Genomic DNA, 20,721 nt, shown 5'->3' on the forward strand with positions numbered 1-20,721 from the left:
ACACAAATAGAGTTTCTGATGTTGGCACATACCTCATCAATATTTTTAGGCTTTTCAGGTGCAATGACTTGGTGATGACTCACTACTACATTTAACCTCATTTTTCGACCAAAATTTTCGACCATTCACTAAATAAGTTTAATTTGGTCAGAATGTTAAGGCAAAAAATTTCTTTTTTTAACATGTAAGCCCCGTGTTGGTCAAAATTTCAACCAACACAGGGCCTATGCATAGAAAACCAAAAAAACATTTCTCACTTTCATTTTGTCTTTCCCATGCGCGAGTTTTTTGTGTTACAACAGATCAATTTGCATTGGATTTCAGGAGATAGCAAGCCTGTCAAGACAGGCATTTCACTTGATAAAATGCTCTTCAAATTTTCCACAACACCATCTTTGAGCTCTTGAATCCATCTGATTCACGCCCATTTAGTTTTTCACTTTTTTCCAAGCTCTTGAATCCCTTTGGAGTAACCCATTTTCATTTGCTTAAACTTTTGAATCTGTTTGCTGCAAACCCATTTCATATCTTCAAGCTTCTAAATCCTTCTATGTGTTGGTGGTTTTCTATTTGGTGATCTGGGTTTGCTTCATTATGTCGTGGGTAGGTTCCGGTAGAGATTTAATGAATCTTGATTTGAAAGTTTGTTTTTTTGGACAGTGATGACTCGGTGGGTGTGGCACATGATGTTTTTAATACGTTCTTCAGCAAAACTGGTGCAAGGAAGCATGTTTCCAGAGCCGTGTTTGTAGATCTGGAACCAACTATTATTGACGAGGTCCGAACTAGGGGCTATCGAAAACTTTTTGATCCCGAGCAACTGATCTCTAGAAAGGAAGACGCTACCAACAATTTTTCTTGTGGTCATTATACGGGTAAGAAAAGGAAACTGTGGTACCATATTCTTTTGTTATTTTAAATGAATGTTGTGCGAGTTTATGGGTTGACTTTAAGTGATTTAGGGTTAGCTTGGATCACACTGTTAAGATTTACATTACTACCTAGGTCATGTGGATGTTTTCCTTGAATTTCAATATTAAAGTTTTCTTTTTTCTTTTTTCAAAAAAATATTTTATGATGCGTATGAGATCCTGCACTTTTGTGAAATGTGGCAAGTTTGGATCTATACGTACAGATGGGAAAGAATAGAATGCACTTCATTATGTTCAGATCATAGCCTTGATCACAAATCATTATGAAATTGTAATGTTATATGTACTCAAAGGTTGCATTGGGACTTAGTTCCTTCCCTAGAACTTAGGAAGTTGTGGATTTTCCATGACTCTTTTGATTGGATGTCTCTCTTTGGCATCAACTCAGATTTTGCATCTGAATCCCTATTGCCCTTACCCACATTTTATGTTCTACTAATTTGTTGATATTTCTCTATGGAAACATGTTGTTGCCCTACAACATTGACATGTCCTTGGTTATGGTTCACTGCACCAAGATCTTGATGACATATTACTCTAGTTACGCTGAAGGCGTCCCTTTACTGAAGTTGCCGATCTAAGTTTTCTGATCTACGATTCATATTGTACAAGAGGATGACAAGACGATCAAATTCATCATGATCGTTGAATATTTTGAACCATAAATGTTTCATTTTGATTGGAAATTGAGATCGTTGAATATTTTGAACCGTAAATGTTTCATTTTGACTTGAAGTTTGAGATTCAATGTAACCTACTGTTACTACTGCCTTTTTACCTGCCACCATCAAGTCATTAGAGAGTCTCGATAGATATCAATGTCTTCCACATATCGACATTTGTACTTTCACATATACAATGATATCAATGTCTTCAAGGAAGTGGAGTACTCAATTTTTGACATTTATTTTGGTAAAAGAAAAAATGAGGATCTGTTAAGAAAGGTGACACCTCCTGCGAGTACATATCCAACACGCGGTCCTTAGATCCATCCATATCTTGGACGCAGTCATAGATCAGTTCATATTTGGAATGCTTTGCCGCTGTCAGATCTAGGACCGAGTCAGAAATTAATTCATACTGGGAGTGCTTTGTCATCGTCCTTCTTTTCACATCTATTGTGTCTTTTACTATGTGCTATGTCTACTTCCACATTTTTCAATAGCATGTCTGTCACGCTTCCCAGCAAATTCTCCATCCATATGTGACAAGTGTAGTAATGTCCCTTCATAATCAAGATGTTGTGATTTATAAAGATGTGTACCCTTTGGAGTTGCATAGATGATGATGGAGCCACGATGATACTCAGAGCTCAGATTGGAGATGGGATAGCTCAAGCTAGAAATCACAAGAGGAGGAGATCCACCCCCTGTTGCCATTGCTTTGCCTGAAAGATAGCAAAGCTTGAGCCCCACACTACCATCCGCCCTTGTTGGCTGGCTTTGCTTTGAATGCCAGGTCTATTTTCCTTGTTTCTCCATGAAAGCGTTGCCCCAAGCTGTGGAAGATGTGTACAGTGCACCATTTTCACGCAAACAAAATGGAAACAAGAAAAATGCCCCACCATGCCATTCTCAGGAAAGTTCCTATGGTTTCCATTTCTTCACCACTTCAAATCTTTCAGAGCCTCAATACAATTTATGGGATTTGTAGCGCTTAGAACTGATCACTGAGCACTATTTATTAAGCAAAATTTGCATGGCGATTATGAGTTTCAATTAGGGCAGCATTGGATGCTCTCGGAGAGAATTTAGTTTCAATTATTTTGGGTGTTTTTGTTTTTAAGAGGATTTGACACTCTTGTCTTATACTGTTTGCTCTCCTTCACATGGCGTATGATGTTTCAGGCCTACTTTTGAGAGTACGAATGATATGTGGCTAAAAATAATGATATCAGTGCAGGATGTGCAATATTTTGAGCAGCAAAAAGAGGACCAAGTGTGACAAAAAGTGTGCAGAGAGGAGTAAAAGGAGAGAAATAACTTGAGTAAAAAATACATTCATTAAAAGTACAGGTTCAGTGAATTTCAGTCTTGGGAAGAGCATAAATTACCATGCCTAAATTGCAGCCTTGCAATCCTATTTGGCTATCGGTTACTCGTAAAAAACAACCAAGAAAGAAAAATTTACTTCAACTATTTACCACTTCCAAATTTTGATTATTTGATAATTTAAGTGAAAAGCTATTCGTTAATCAATTTTGATTAGTTAATTACTTCCCCAAATTGTACAGTAAAGTTTTATTTGTTTTTTATTTAAGCTACAGTTACAAATTTTTTTCACTAAAGCTTAAATCTGTGAAAATTATAACATATAATAATTAAAATCGTGTTTCTCACCTTCTCCAACTATACCCATTTCTATATTTGCATTTGTTAAATATACACACCTTAATTAATTAATATCATTTGATTGTTGATTGGATTGCTTTAAAGTTTTATTTATTTCTCAAAAATAAATAAATTCATGTCTTTTATAACTTCATTCTTACAATTTAATGACATTTGCGATTTCTTACTACTCATATTTCCTTACTGATATTGATTCTTTCTTGTGTGATGTGTCTTTTATTGAGAAAATAAGCAATGCTAAACCAAGATATGATGGGTCCATACAAAGATGCATGGGTTGATGCACAAAGAAGTGTTTCTAGAGTTTTAGTGAAGGATAGGTGCAGTGGAATTTATTTGAATTACCAAGGGCAGACTCCAAGGATAACTTATCCCCTTACACCAAATGCAAAAGATCAATCTTCTGTCTTTAATTCCACAACAACTGTGCTTAACACTAGAAAAGAAGAAGTTAAAGGGTGACAGATTTATGTTGGGTTTCAACACGAGGAGATGCTGATGGGTCTGAGAAATGCTGTGCTTGAAGATGGCTCCAATTTGCTTGCCAATGTTACCAATGGCACCGTTTTGTCAAGATTCCCACAAACAGATCTCAAGACTGCTATTGAGACTACTGGGGATTTGAACCAGATTCAGGTGCAGATTCAAATGAGTAGTGTTGAGTTTGGGGTTGATGAAACAAAAATCCCTATGCTCTCACACTTCAACTTGACTAATGAAGGCTACAAATGCAGTACCCCCAATGTAACTGGTAAGGAATTATTTTTTCCCTCTCATAGTTCTTTTGTGGCGAATGGGGAAATTAAGGCATGGACTTTTATGTGTACTATTGTAGAATATTTTTCCCTAGCTTTCCATTCTGAAAATCTATAATTAAGGCATATGATATGATTAGATGTTTGATGACATTTGCTTAAGTAGTCGTTAATTGTTGTGTACATTTTATATAAAAATTGAGAAAGCATTTGCTAATTTACCGCTCTATTTTTGTGAAACTTTTTCCCGATTTTGATCTGGCTATTTGTTATATAATTTATGTAGAAATTGAACCCAATTAGTAGTCTTAAAGGTTCGTAGGATGTAATAGCAGTGTTAGTAAGAGTGAGAAATCCAAATATTAAATGCATTATTTTGAAGTGGTATTCTTTTTTGGATTATATTCAACATTGATTCAACAGCTGAGGAGCATCTCTTCTGTAAATTGATCCACGAGTTTCACGACCAATCTTGTCTAGTGGGGCACATGTCACATCCAGTAAGTTGAATGTTATATTTTAATAGTTTATCTCAATTTTAACACTTTATCACTTCTCATGGAAATTTGAACTTGAGGTTCCTCTTCAGAAGTCCAACAATTTAACCATTTGAGTGCATCTCGTGGGAAACCAAAATTTTATTGCACTTTCCTACTATATTATGTTAAGAGGAGATTTCTGGTTTTAATTGGCATGCCATAGTAAACATGATGCTGAAAACAACCAAAATTCTCCATTTTATTCAATCATTAGTTCAACAGGTTCACAGTTAATACTTGTACTGCAAGAAAGATAGAGATTTTTAAATTTGACTCTTCTTAATTCACGAGATCAGGTTTCCACAATTCATGATAGTTATGGTTCTTAGCTTCTAGATTAGTTTGTGTAGAGGATTTTACCATCAACGTTTCAAATCACACTACATGATCCATCATTAGGATCGAATCATACTACATTTACTATTACACCTCTTGCTCTCTCATCATGATGATGGATCACGTAGTGTTATTTGAAATGTTGATGGTAAAAATCTCTACACAATCTAATCTAGAAGCTAAGCACCATAATCCTCTTTTTAATACTCGTGTTACAATGTATCGATAAATGTTAATTGTCTTTGGTAGTGTTGCCTGCGAAAAACAAAACCAATTCTTTGTTGTTTTTATTAATTGCCATAGCAGGATGGTGGTTAACAATAATACTAAAAATAAGAGCAAGGAATTAAAAACTGGTTGCTCATTTTTATTGTTGTGGAGAAATTTTTTTGTCCCTAGTTGAGGTTGCTAAGTTAATGATACATTGATAGTAAATTACTTCAATAGTATCATTATAAGTGGTAGCATTGCTGAAAAGAAAGGGTAAGAGATTTTAATCTTGATTATCGGGCTTTACATTTATGCTAGAAGAGATTTAAAACTCTGACTCGGGTCCTTTTAGAAACTTGAGTTTAAAATTAAAATTGTCTAGTAAGTGATAGCATGCAACAAAAAATGAGGAGTTTGGAAGGTTTCCTTTTCTTTTTGCACACTTATGTTGTGACAGGATTTTTGATTTTGATCTGGTAGTTCATTGCAAATAGTGGGTGGAAAAAATAGTCACCACTAAATGTAATTACTTATTCAATAGTGTCTAATGATTTCAACTAGCGCTGCTTGGGCCCTTTCACAGTTTTTACATTTATTTAGAGGCTATATTTTTCCTAATTTAGTATCTTTTTGTAAACATTATGCAGAAAACAAATTAACTCTCTATCTTATTCTTTAATTAGTTAACTTTAGTAGGGTCATAATAAGCATAAACTCTGCAAATAACAACAAGGAGTACAAAAATTGATTGCACTTTTTAGCATGTATGTTTTGGGACATATTTTTTCCTGATATGTTCCCATGCAATACACAATTTTTTAACTAATCCTAATTCATTGTTATTCAGTTCTTAGTTTAACAGTATTGCATTGGATTCCTAGCAGGCGAATCATAACAATGAATTTGATGATCAAATTATCTTTTTGAGATTTATGCTAGAGAAGAAGTTTTCTATTGGAAACACTTAAATGAGCTTTATATTTGAAGCATTATATAAAAAAACGTACACAAAATAAGTCATATAATAAAAAGTGACTGGTTGGCATTCACAGCCCATATATCCAAGTGAGAAACTAGAAATGATAAACACATCAACCAAAATCACCAAGAACACACAACCACACCAAGAGGAGGGGGAGCAACCATCTCATTGGGGAATCAACCAAGGGTAAGGCTTTAGGAGGGAGGATCAGGGAACCCTCAGCCATCTGGAATCTTGGATTTCAGGCTGGATTGACACTCCCTAGCAATGGATGTTGGTCAACATGGTTGCAGAACTTAAATCAAGATTTATGTTGATAACTATGTTACATTCCTTATTTCAATCATATTTTTGGTTTTAAGGCAATTAAAAAGGGGACATTGTAGTTGGTAGGAGAACATTGTTCTTGTTAGCATGAGGGATGAATGATTGTGGATGCAACCTAGGCCAAAGAGTTCGAAGGGCCTTGGGAGAGAAAAGAAGAAACTTGTATCCATTCATAACACCATTCAAAACAATAGAAGCCTTGTGGAGAGAAAAGAAGAACTTGTATTTATCCATAACACCATTTAAAACAATAGAATGTTGGAATATTCAAATATGGAAAGAATACTTATGAGAGGGGGGGGGGGGGGGGGGGTGAATCTGAAGTATCACACTTTAGCCAATAAAACTTTTAACTGAAAGTAAATTGCATGCATGTAAATACATCAAGTAAACATGAAACTAAACACATGCATCAACAACTCATAACACTAGAATTTGGTAACCCAGAAACCCTCTAGGAATAAGAAGGTAAAACTGGGGTGGGGATGATACCCACAAAAATTACTGCAGCAATATTGTTCAACCACTTCTGATGGTTTGCCTTGTTAAAGGCCTGCCCTGTTAAAGGCTTTACACTGTATCAATAGTGACCTGGTTAGAGGATTTACAAACACTTAACATGAAGTGTCACCCTGTTAAAGGATTTAATCACCTAATTAAAGGATCTACGAAATAGCTGTTAAGCTAACCTATCACCATAGGATTTTCATTCTAATACAATTGCTAGAGAGTATTAGGTACAATGAACCTGATAGATTACAATCCTTGATTGCTGAATGCAGGCACCTTTTCCACTTTCTCTGATCTTGATCCTTTGTGATCTGATAACCCTTGCTTCTAAAAATAGATTTCCTTGTGCACCCTTGTATGTCCACTCATTTTTTTTTACAATGAAATTTCGTCTTCCTTATAAAGATATTTGAGGATTTAGGGTTAGGTATGGATCTACGATCCATATTCAATCTTCATTTTTCGCTTATTATTTGCACTTCTTCTATTGGTTGCATGCCTTCATCATTTTTCTTATTGGCTAAATGTAGATTGCATAGGAAAAATAAAAGATTCGATCTCATCATTAAATCCTTCGAGATTTACCTTATGTCAGCTGTAAAAACTGTTTGCATCATAGTTTGTGTAATTACAAACTCTTATGCTGATAATCTGAATTACTCGACTCCTGAAGTATTGCTGATACTCAACACATGCTATTTCCTGGATAGCTCGGCACCTAAAGAAAACTGTATCACTCGGCACCTTATGTTACTCGGCACTTGTTAACACTCGGCACCTTATGTTTCTCAGCACTTGTTAACACTCGGCACCTTATGTTGCTCTGCACTTGTTAATACTCGACACCTTATGTTGCTCGACACTTGTTAACACTCGACACCTTATGTTTCTCGGCACTTATTAACACTTCACTCGGTATCTGATCTTCACTCGGCATCTAAAAACTGCTCGGCACATGAAGATCACTCGGCACCTGAAGTCTTTCCTAACTCAGCATTTGTTGTGGCTCGGCATGCATGGTGTACTCAATTCCAATGTGGAATGTGATTAAGTGTGTTGGCACTCAAGTGTCAAAAACCATTATGAGGTTAACAATCTCCCCCTTTGACATGAGTGACAAAAACACTTAACTGACCTTATAAGTACATTTACTAATCTGATTGGTATATATAGAGTTTAAAGAAAACTTGATCAAAATTTGTAGCTTACAATATATATACCCCAAAAATTTTGTAACTCCCCCTGAGTTGATTGTGCCTTATCTGTATATCATGCTCCTCCTTTGTATCTTTTCTCCCCCATTAATTCATCTCATAATATCTGTATCTCCCCCTATTATGTCTATTTTCTCCCCTTTTTTGACACTTATGTCAAAGAATGTTTAAGGGTTAAGACCATATTTAGCCAAAAATGTGCTGTTTACCTCCATAATCATCCTGAGAGCTGCATCCCAATTGTTCAAAGCAATTTCCAGTGACTTATGCTGGATGGCAGTCTCGGCAGCAAGATGAATAAGTCCATTTGATGTAGAAAGATTTGGGTCTTTCTTGAGAACAGTTTCAGCATATACTTGCTCTTTATGGAGTATCTCTAAATGTGGGGTAATGGAGGATTGGAGCTATATTAATTTGGCCTTGATATTAGCCTCATCTGCTGTTAATACAACTATTTCTTTGTGAGTGTGAAGTGATTGAGCAAAATGCTTCTCACTTTGAGCTGGATCTTTAGGTAGTTGTATGCTTGAAATGTTTAAATTTCTTTCCAAGCTCAGTATCTTTTGGCTTGTTTCTTGTGTGAAGTATGAAAAATCACCCAACTTTTTGTACAATGAGAATATATTCTCAAGTACCTTTTTCACTTTGTCAATAAGCTTTGCCAATTCAACTTGTGAAAGTGCAATTTGACTTGATATTTTCTCATTCACTTTCCCCTAAAATTTTCTTTCTGACCATTCCATAAGTTTTGCATTTGTTTCTAGGTCTTCATTTGTCACCTGGTCAACAATATCTGTTAATTGCTCCGTGATATGCTTTGACTCATCTGGTGATTGCAAACTGAAGGCATCCATAAAGATGTCCTTAATCTCATATAGTGTTTGCTTTTGTTTATACTCCTTCCTGAGTATCTCCTGTCTTTTCCTCCTATTCAATGCTTCCTGCACCTCATTGATTTGATCAATGGTTATTGATTTTGAGTCATAGCCTGGTATGACTATCTCCTCATCTAATTCAGGGTCTCCATAGTGAAGTACCCTTGCAACTCTGGTAGTACTAGATGTTGGTACAGATATTTGCAATGGCTGGTGTGAAGGAGTTCCCGAGGTAGGCAAATCTATTAATGTTTGTATTGCCTCCTATTTTTTAGGGGTTTTCACTATTTCCTCCTCCTTCTGTCTACCATGATCAATTATTGTAATCTTGGGAAGTGCACCTTGTGTTTGTACTGTAGGATCAGATGTAATAGTCTGTCCTGTTTGTTCTGTTCCTTTTTCTACAACTGCACTTGGCTTCTGTATTGCAGCATCAACTATGCTTGTTGGCATTTGAAATTGACTACTAGTAGTTGTAGAGATGATAGAGGGTGGTTCTTGTGGATTCACCTTATCTTTGACTGTACTTTCTACTAGTTTTTGCAATTCATCTATACTGACCAATACTGGATCTGCACATAATATTGCTTGTTGTGTAGATTGGTCAAGAATTCTTTTAAGATCTTCTGCAGTTAATGGATTGATATTCTGACCAGAAGTATCAGGAACATCAGTAATAGTTACAGTGTTTGCAGGTGAGATGGATTCTTGAGGAGGGCTAGGGGGTGGCATTTGTGTGTCTTGCACACTCTGATCTGGTTGCTGCTCTTGCTCAGCTGTTCCCATTATATCCTGTTTTTGTGTCTGTTCCTCCTCTCCATCTTTCTTTTCTTCTTCCTTCTTCTCTTCTTCTCTTTTCTTTTGTTCTTCTTCTTTCCTCTCTTCTTCATCTTCTTTCCTTTCTTCTTCTCTTTTCTTTTCTTCATCTTCTTTCCTTTTTCTCCTCTCCTCTATTGGTACAACAACTTCTTCCTTGTATTCTTCTTCAAGAAAATCTGCAATATTTTTGTACAAGTTCTTCCATGATTTCATTGTTCTTTGAACAATTTTTTTCCATCTTGTTTTGGAGTATGAAGAATGCCCTGTATTTAGGTGTAAACCTATTATTGTGCCTTTTGACTGCATTCTTTACTTGTTCCTTAGTCAAATCCAGCAATACACTTGCTAGGGTTGATTCCCTCATCTCCTTCTCCATTTTCAAATAGAAATGCCATCTGTCTTCTACAATTTTTGACAGTTCTTTTGGCAATTGTCCATCTAGTTCAAGTGGAGTTTACTTGAACTGTGCCATCATTCCATAAACTGTTTCTTCTATCTTATTCTGTTCTTCTTTAGTAAATTTACTGAAATCAACTTTATTTAAATTACTTAAATCACCATTTCCAATCTTTTTACATAAGGTATCAACTGAAGAATAGCTTACCTTTTTAGATTGGTCTTCTTCATCAGTGTCAGGTTGAGCCACATATCTTCTTCTTTTCCTCGGCTCTTCCTGTGTTTCCTTGATTTGTTTCTTCTTTGTAACTTCCTTTTTGGCCTTTTGAGTGGAGGCCCTTGTTGTAGCTCGTGTTGTTTGCTTTTGAGGTGATGGCATGGCAACTTTCTTTGATCTGGGCTTAGCTGAAGGCTGTTCTGTTGCCTTTGTCTTCTTTGGATCAACTTTAGTTGGTGCTTCCTTGGCTTCTTCTTCCTCTGCACCTTCCTCCTTGTCTTCTCCAAGATCTTGAGTTAATTGCATTGGTCCTTGTTCTTGCTCATCTTCATCATCATTGTCATCTTCTTCTTCTTCTGCTTCAGCCTCAATTTCTTTACCAAATTTCTTCTTAATCTTCTTTAATAATTTGTCTTTCTTCTTCAATGTGGAAGTAGTTTTTAATTCCATGTTTATCTTTGATCTTACCACATCATAAGTGCCAAAATGTGGAGCACTTTTATCTGTTTCTTCTGCCAATAATGCAGTTATTGCTGCAGATGTCTCATCAATATTAATTTCATATCCAAAAGGCCTTAGCCATCTTACCCTTGGTATTACTGCTTGAATATAGGTAAAATAAATGTCAACTAAGAAACATATATCATTAGCATGTTTTTCCACTAAGGAAACTGGTATCCTTGATCTTTGCTTTATGGATTTCTTGAAATCCTCAAAATAGCTTGTCATCAAGGTATCAAAATTTTCTCCCATTTGCTCTATATATTCATTAATTTGGGCAATGATGGTTCTATCATTCCTCCATGCCACTTTTCCAAAAGAAGGAAACTCATTCTGAACATAAAAGAATATGCAAACTAGGATTGCTCCAAATTTGCATTGAGTGCCCTTTGTTCTTCTTATGGCAACTAGGTTTTCATTGATCTGTTGTAGTTGCAGTTCTGCAAGATCATAAGTATGATCCTTTTTCACCAATTTGTAGCCTACATCTACTGCAATACATGGTACACTATTGAGTCTACTGGATTGGTAGAATTTATGGGCGATGACTCTAACAACAAACTCAACTAGAGGATCCTGTATGGTGTGAATTGTCATTCCTCTTTTGTTCCACTGGGCACCAGTGTTCTTTTCAATAACCTCTTTTGATTCACTTCTCAGGGTTTTGTACCGGTCTAGGGTTGGGTACCCTGTTACTCTATGTATGATTTCTTTGGTCAATTTGATGGGAATATCTTCTAACCACAAATTTCCACCATGAATTCTGTTCAGTACGAGTCTAACCCATTCTGTTTTGAATACGGTGGGAAAGCTTAAAACTCGGGTCAAACCCTTTCTTTCAACGATTTTGAATTCTTCTTTCAAGACTCCATCTACACACAGTTTCTCATAGGCTTGTCTTATTTCCATGTCTCCTAGGGCTCCTATCTTACAGTTGTAACATTTTCTCACGTCTTGAACCATTACAACTTTTGGGGGAATATGGGAGAGAGCTCCGGCTGGGTCATTTTTGTAGGCAACTTCAGGTGTAGGACAGAAATCAGGTTGCTTGACCTCATTTGAAACTAACTGCACTTCAAAAGACTCTTTTACCTCAGTTTTCTTCGAGCTTGACGCCATTTATGCAAACTAGGGTTTACACAAAAAAAGGATACGAAACTACGTAGCTTGACACAAATGAAAATACCTCAAGGTCGATGAAAAAATGTGTTGAATGCGGTTGCAATCTGCTTGATACGCTGGATTCTTGCTATGAAGTCACTCAGCTCTCTTTCTTCTTCTTTGCTTCTTGATCACGATGAGCAAAACTGATTGAAATCGCGATAATATACCCTATTTCCATCACATTAAATGCTCAACTGCCAACTCGGCTTGCACTATATTTCCACTTTACTTGACTTCCATTCGAGTTAACCAACTCGACATCAGTTATCAGCTCGGTCGCTGTTGGGAGCTCGACATCTGTTGGAGTTTAACTCGGTATCCAAAGTCAGCTCGGCAACAACACTTAATTTTTGTCTTGACATCTTGTTTCATGTAGGTTTATACTTTTCTTATCTTCTTTGTCTTGAGACTGATGTGTGATATAGCTTTGTATATCAGTCCTGTGTACTTCTCATGCTTAGTTTGATGAAGTGTGATCACTTGACCCATTGGGTGAAGTGATCCGTCCACTTGATGCGTTGTAATCATCTTTTTTTTTCCAAGTCTTGTTCATTTGTCCCCTTATCTTTTTGACATCAATCTTTTCTTTTCCTTGGTTTTCTTCAGTCTTGGGTGCCTTTGATCTTGTAGGACAGTTTCTGCTGATATGACCAATTTTCAAACAACTGAAACATGTAGTTTGATTCAACCATCTTTTGTAGTTTCCTCTGAAATGTGTTCTTATGTAGTTTTGTGGTATATGTCCATATTCTTGACAATAATGACAACTATATCTGGTATTGTAATCCCAATGATAATGACTTTCATTCCCTTCTATTTTTGCTGGTTGATTTGATGTCCACATAGGTTTTGATCTGCATTCAAATGCCCTATGTCCATACTTTTTGCAATTATAACAATGTCCATCAAATCTCTGAGTCCTTGTGACATTGGATCTGCAATTTCATGTCATATGTCCTTGCATGTTGCACTTGTGACAGAAACTCTTATTTTTGGGTGTGTTTGATTGATTGAATCTTCTATTCCTGCACACATTAGCTGTATGCCCCTTCTTATTAAAGTGATGACAAGTGGGTTTTGAATTCTTACCTTAATCACTTCTTTGTTCAACACTCTTTGATGATTCCCCAATTTCAGTGCTATTGTATCCTAGTCCTGATGTATCATGGGCAAATTTTGGGGATTTCAGCAACTGTTCAAAATACTTGATGGCTTTACTTGATTTGTTGAGATTCTCTGCTACCTCTTTTTCTCTGTTCAATTCATTCTGCATTTGTTCATTCTGTATCTTCAAAGTAGAGATCTCAATATCTTTCATATTGAGTTCATGATGAAGGTTCATCATTTGGGCAAGTGTATCCATCTGCATGTTTGAGATCCTTGTCAATTCAATACATTTCTCTTCAAGTCTGTTTGCAAAGTTTCTTTTGTCATTTTCCATCATAACTTTATCTTCAACTGCTCTTTTCTTGTGTTCAGTAATTTCACATATCATTATGGCCTGTGATTCATGTTCCATCTTGAGAGATTTTATCTCCTCTACTTGAATTTTATTTTTCTCCATCAGTTCTGCTATTGCTGCATCAAACTCTTTAGTGTCTCCATTGGAAAATATGTTGGTGGTATCAATCTCCTTGTAGTGTATATCATTTTCAGCTATGGCTAGATCCTTCCTTTTTTATAATGAGTTTCTCAACTTGTTTCTAAATTCCTCCAAGCTATGCAGAGCAAGTTGCACATCTATCACCTGATTTTCAATGATCTTTCCAAGTTTGAAAGCTTCCATCTTTAGATCTTTTCCTCCAAGCTGTTAGGCTTTTCCTTGTGAGAACTTGGATTAGCTCTGATACCAATTGTTGGATTATTCAAATATGGAAAGAATACTTATGGGGGGGGGGGGGGTGAATCAGAAGTATCACACTTTAGCCAATAAAACTTTTAACTGAAAGTAAATTGCATGCATGTAAATACATCAAGTAAACATGAAACTAAACACATGCATCAGCAACTCATAACACTGGAACTTGGTAACCCAAAAACCCTCCAGGAATAAGAAGGTAAAACTGAGGTGGGGATGATACCCACAAAAATTACTGCAGCAATATTGTTCAACCACTTCTGATGGTTTGCCTTGTTAAAGGCCTGCCCTGTTAAAGGCTTTACACTGTATCAATAGTGACCTGGTTAGAGGATTACAAACACTTAACATGAAGTGTCACCCTGTTAAAGGATTTAATCACCTAATTAAAGGATCTACGAAATAGCTGTTAAGCTAACCTATCACCATAGGATTTTCATTCTAATACAATTGCTAGAGAGTATTAGGTACAATGAACCTGATAGATTACAATCCTTGATTACTGAATGCAGACACCTTTTTTGCTTTCTTTGATCTTGATCCTTTGTGATCTGATAACCCTTGCTTCTGAAAATAGATTTCCTTATGCACCCTTGTATGTCCACTCATTTTTTTTACAATGAAATTTCGTCTTCCTTATAAAGACATTTGAGGATTTAGGGTTAGGTATGGATCTACGATCCATATTCAATCTTCATTTTTCGCTTATTATTTGCACTTCTTCTATTAGTTGCATGCCTTCATCATTTTTCGTATTTGATGCATGTAGATTGCATAGGAAAAATAAAAGATTCGATCTCATCATTAAATCCTTCGAGATTTACCTTATGTCGGCTGTAAAAACTGTTTGCATCATAGTTTGTGCAATTACAAACTCTTATGCTGATAATTTGAATTACTCGGCTCCTGAAGTATTGCTGATACTTAGTACATGCTGTTTCCTAGATAGCTTGACACCTAAACAAAACTGTATCACTCGGCACCTTATGTTGCTCGACACTTGTTAACACTTGGCACCTTATGTTGCTTGACACTTGTTAACACTCGACACCTTATGTTGCTCGACACTTGTTAACACTTCACTTGGTATCTTATCTTTACTTGGCATTTGAAAACTGCTTGGCACATGAAGATCACTCAGCACCTGAAGTCTTTCTTAACTCGACATTTTTTGTGGCTCGGCATGCATGGTGTACTCGGCTCCAATGTGGAATGTGATTAAGTGTGTTGGCACTCAAGTGTCAAAAAACATTATGAGGTTAACATAGAATGGGAAGACAAATGACAAATAGATTGAGGGTTTTCATGGAGTGCCATGAAAAAAAAACTCAAGCTCTCATGAATCAAAATGAAAGAATGACACTACTTCTCCAAGCCATCCAAAATACGAACAATAATAATCCTAGATCCAACCAAACCAATGGGAGGGTTTCCAGCTCTAATCATTTTGAAAACAATAGTTCACCATTTAGGTCAAGTCAAGGATGTGTAGACCCTCCTTTATACCATTAAATGGGCTAGATAGAGAAGAAGAAGAAAATAATGAACGAAATCATTAATTAGAAGAACTATTTGAATCATATTCAAGATTTGACCTTGAAATGAGGAGAAACATTCCATTTAGAGAGTTTTGTTAGGCCAAATCAAGAATTAACCATTGAAAGGAATGGGTCAACCAGTAAGCAAAATAACTCTTCCTGATTTTGATGGGCTAGGGAATGTCACTACTCATTCATGGGTCCAAAAATTGGATACTGCCCCACAATGGAAGGAGATGCATACATTTGGAGAGGGTTACTCACAACTGGTGGCACCATGGTTTGCTTACACAAGGGCATTAAAACATAGCATTGTCTGATGACTTTACCTACAAAATCATTGAAATATTTGATCAAAAGCATTTGGAGAGTCATTCCAAAAATTAACCCAATTAAGGCAAGAACGGACCATGGAGGACTGTGTGATAGAATCACAAAAGCTTTTTGTCTTGGTTACTAGAATAAGTGAAAAAGAGACTCACATACCTACTATGGAGGGACTATTGGAATTGATCAAGGGCCTTGTAATTGCCTTTGATCTTACCACTCTCCAAGGTGAAATCCTAAGAGCCCTATGACTTGATACTACTGAAACAAGGGCTAAAGGTTACTCTAAAAATACATCATCAAGAGATAAACCCTTCTATAAGGAAGACAAGCACCTAAAGACAACCATGAAAGTTTTTGGACATAAAGTTTATGTTTCAAGTGCAAGGAAAATTGAGAGAATGGACATGTTTTCAAGTGAGAAGAGCTTGAAAAGAAAGGCTTTTTCTTCAAGGAAAAACATAAATTGAAGTTGGAACATATATGAGAAAAAAGAAGACAAGTACACAAGCTGGAGATAAAGAAAAAGAAAAAAAAAGAGAAAATCCAAGCAAAAGAAAAATGTGTGACGAAGAAGATCTTGAAAGCATCCTATCAAAGAAGCAAGGAAAATAAACAAATGGTGACATTCATTTGGAAATCCAGATTGGGGTGGGTTAATAAGGAGCTTTGGTGTGGAGCAAATCTAGTAGTGGCAATGCCCTTAATCCTGAAGATCTAGAAGCAAATTCCAACCATTCTTAGCAAGTAATTTTTTTTCAATATCTAAACAATCTCCTCTAAGCATACTTCTGAGTTGGATGGAATTGTCTTGGCTGGATGTTCCTACCACTTGTGGCCCAAGGGTTCAAGTTGTCTTTTTTGGATGTTTTGCATCCTTTGGCTTAATGGTGTACAACCTTAGGCACCCCTGTGTTATCCTCTCCAATATCCATGATGGTTGGTTTTGGGAAGTGAATAAACAATCAAAGGAATGGAAAGAAATCTGTTAGTGAGAGGTGGTAGACATAAGTTCCCTGGAATTATTTAGGCTATCCGAAGGGATGAAATCATCATGGTGGATGTTCTTGTCACTTTTGGGCTAAGAGGTGAGTTGTCTTGGTCAAGTGCGGGCTGAATATTCTTTCTGTATAACTTGGGTTGCTTTGAATTGAGTAGACCACCCTAAGGGATGGAATCATCATGTAACATTCATAATGCTTGTGGGCCAAGGGACAAGCTATCTTGGTTAGGTACTGCACGCTTTTTGACTTAATTAGGGTAAATAATAACTGAGCACACTTTGTGGATTTCCTCTCAGAATCCAAAATATGATTAATTGTGGGAATTGTAATGATTGGTTATTCCATAACTTATCTAGAATAAGATGATTATTGTTAGGCATGTATAGGTTAAGATAATTATGGACATATATGTATACATGTCTATATTTGTTGATTAGATCCTAACCCTAAATAGAAATAATTTGTCTTATGAAATATACTTCAAATATAATCTAACATCATTGCTGGACCTAAACTAGGATTTATGTTTATAAATATATTACATCCCTCATTTCAATTAAATTTGTGATTTTAGGGCAATTTCAAAAAGGGGATATTACAATTACTATTTTAGTAGATGCTTTGTAACTTTACCCATTTAGAGGCTTGTTTAGTACAATTCTTTCCTAGGGTATGTGCTCTATCTGCTTTGAATTATGGCCTAAGGAAGTTCTGCAAGCTATTGCAAAGTCTCTTCAAGATATCATATTTGTTGATTTAAGTGCATCTTTTTGTACTGGACTTTTTGTTCGTAGCTTAGACTTTGAGGAAAAATGTTCAGTAATAGGTATCTAAAATTTAGGAAAAGACAAGAAAATATTTTATAGAAGTGCCAACATTTAATCAAAATGAAGAAGATGTCACCAATTCGTTCCTTTGGGAGCATAAGTTTGCGAGGGTCATTTAGTATTGTGAACTCGACTAAGAAATTTAGCAACTTTTCTAAAATATCTACAGATAGGGTTTATGCAAGGAGATGAATCTGAGATATATGTGTCCATAGTAAAAGTCCGTGCACTATCTTTGCTTATAAATGTGGTCAAAATAACAAGTTTCATTCATTATATCTACAAGCCTCTCTTAAAGCTAGTGTGATATTATGTCAAAAATTTGCATGTGTATATCAAAGTGTGTTACAATTGACATTTTTGTAAATTTCAAGGAACGTAGGCATTTCGGAAAGCAAAAATGAATTATATAATTAACATATGTAGATGACCAAGAATAGGTCAATGAGAATCATGAGATTGCAGGATACTATAGCGAGTTCTTGGAAGAGAAGAAAGGTACCACCAAGGGGAAGAACAAAGGTAGGGAAGCAAAAAACTTTAAAATACAAAACAACAGGGAACTCCTAAAGCAAGTGAGGTCAAGACCGGGGAACAAAAAATTGAAGATCATTGATTATCACTATCTGGACTAGAAATAGAAAAGTTGTCTGTGCCACTATTGATCAGTGTGAAGGGACCAATACAAGATCTGATAATTTTTTGAGGACTAAAATAGGTACCCTACTTGAAAGCTCATAGCATACATCTGGCCATGAATTAAGAGGTGGCCAGAGGGGAGATGATCTAAGGAAACAAGAGGAAGCAGTGCTCTGCTGTTGAGAACAAATAGGAGCAATATGCTCTTGAGAAGTCTTATAGTTTATTATAAGTTAATACAAGTTTTTATGACTGTTAACATGAGGGAGTTAATAGTTACGATTTTATTTTCTCCAAGTATTTTAAAAAGTTAAATGTAGCTTTCTAAGAAAAATGTTAAGAAAGAGTAATGAATAAATTAACAATGTTAGCTATTTACCATGCAGTTATAATACAATTTTTGATTGGAATTGTTTTTCCACTGTAGGTGAAAACTTCCGTGGACATCACAACAGTCCTATTTATGTGGTTCGTAATATATTGAACATATCACATGGCACAATAATTAATATAAGCAATTTTATAAGTGACAATCATCTAGATAATTTTCAATTAAACACTGAAAAAAGTTCAAATTGTTTCATTTAATTGCACCTTTTAATAGATTGAATTAAATACATATTAAACATATCATATTCATGTGTTTAAGAATGAAGTCTTTAGGTGTTTTGATATTTTTAGCTAAGTTTTGAGATATCATCACTATATTTGCCTTCTTCTCTCTGATGATTGGTGATGGAGCTTATCTGAAATATGATTCAAAAATTGTAATCAGTGCTTTCAAAATCTTAGCTACAAAATTTTCAATATGTTTGCAAGGATAAAGAGTTCATGTTTGTAGCTTATGCATGAACATGATAATTATTCTACCCAAGGTTTTAGGGACCAAAGACTTTTTTGTTCTCTTCTATTGTCATTGTTTTTGTAACAGATTCACTCTTGTTTACAGGCAACTGCAGGACATTGTAATATTTCTAAACCTCATAGCTGGAATCCAATTGAGCATAGCAAATGGACAAGGTGAATACTTTTCTTGCTTATTTGATTTCAAATTTTAGTAAATCTACAAATTGCAATTACTCTACATACGTTGTTAAGTTATGAACACATTGCATCCTAGTTATCAAGATGTAATGCTTTTGAATCTCCTTGTGAGATAAATATATTAAACTGATATTATTGATATGGCTTTGGCTAATAAGTTTCATTTGGAAAGATTCGGTTTACTACCAAACTTTTTACAAGGGTGTTTTTAAGAATAAAAGTTTTGAACAGTAAATAAGTTGAATTAAAAGAAGTCACTTCATTTGAATATGCTTTTGTAAGATATATATATTAAAATGATATTATTAATATGACTTTGGTTAATAAGTTTCATCTGCAAAGATTTGGTTTACTTCCATACTTTTCATAAATCAAGATTAGAAGTTTTGAATAATTAATAAGCTAAATGAGAAGAATTGGCTTTGCAAGATTCCAAAGGGGAATTTCATGCCAAATTGATGTGATGTGGCTGTGAATCTTGTCAACTAATTGACCTTTTTACAAGTAGCTGAACTAACGAATAGTTCATTTATGTAGATACACTCCTGTCCTTCCAGAATCACACCATTTTGTCATGTAAAGAATCTAATCATCTCTTGGTTTATTATTGTGTGGGAAAATGTAAAGTCTTACCAAATAATATAGTGCTAATTGTAACTGAAAGGTATATTAATAAGAATGAGTTTGTTTTAGCACAGCTTGTTTTTTACATTGAAGTTGGAATTTTGACTTCAAGTTTTTTCTGTCCACCAAAAAATCTCTCCATGCTATCCTCACAGAATTCCAAGAATGACTTTCCTTAGTATCACATTGATATGAGCATGACACAGTTTAAATTTTGGGTAAAACGGGTGCTTCTCTTATTCTTGTTTTCATGAAAAATATTTGACCATGGAGCATTTATAAATATAAAAAAAATGGAGCAGTGACTTTAATTGTGTTGTATTTAAATATCTCCCTTTTGTCATGTTAAGAATCTAGTTGTCTCTACGTCAATCATCGTGTGCAAAAAAAGTATCGAAGTCTTTTACAATGCTATAGTGATACATGTAGCCTAAAGTTATGATAATGAGAATGAACTTTTTGGCATGCTCTTTTGTTTTCACATTTTGCTTTGGTTTTTTGACTAAAATGTATTTTATGTCTACCAACAAAACTCTTGATGCTATCCTCACAGAAATCCAGGGAAGATGTTTGGAATGACTCACTAGTATCAGTGTACAGGCATGACAAAGTTTAGTTTGGGTAGAGCAGGACACTTCATTTTTTCATGTAAATATCTGATGGATTGTATTCACATATCTGAGTGGAGACTTATTTATATATCAGAGAATTTTATCTTCCTCTTCTATTCGG

Source organism: Cupressus sempervirens, chromosome 5 (assembly GCF_028749045.1).
Source record: "Cupressus sempervirens isolate cs-2001-9-10 chromosome 5, ASM2874904v1, whole genome shotgun sequence".
Classification (NCBI taxonomy): domain Eukaryota; kingdom Viridiplantae; phylum Streptophyta; class Pinopsida; order Cupressales; family Cupressaceae; genus Cupressus; species Cupressus sempervirens.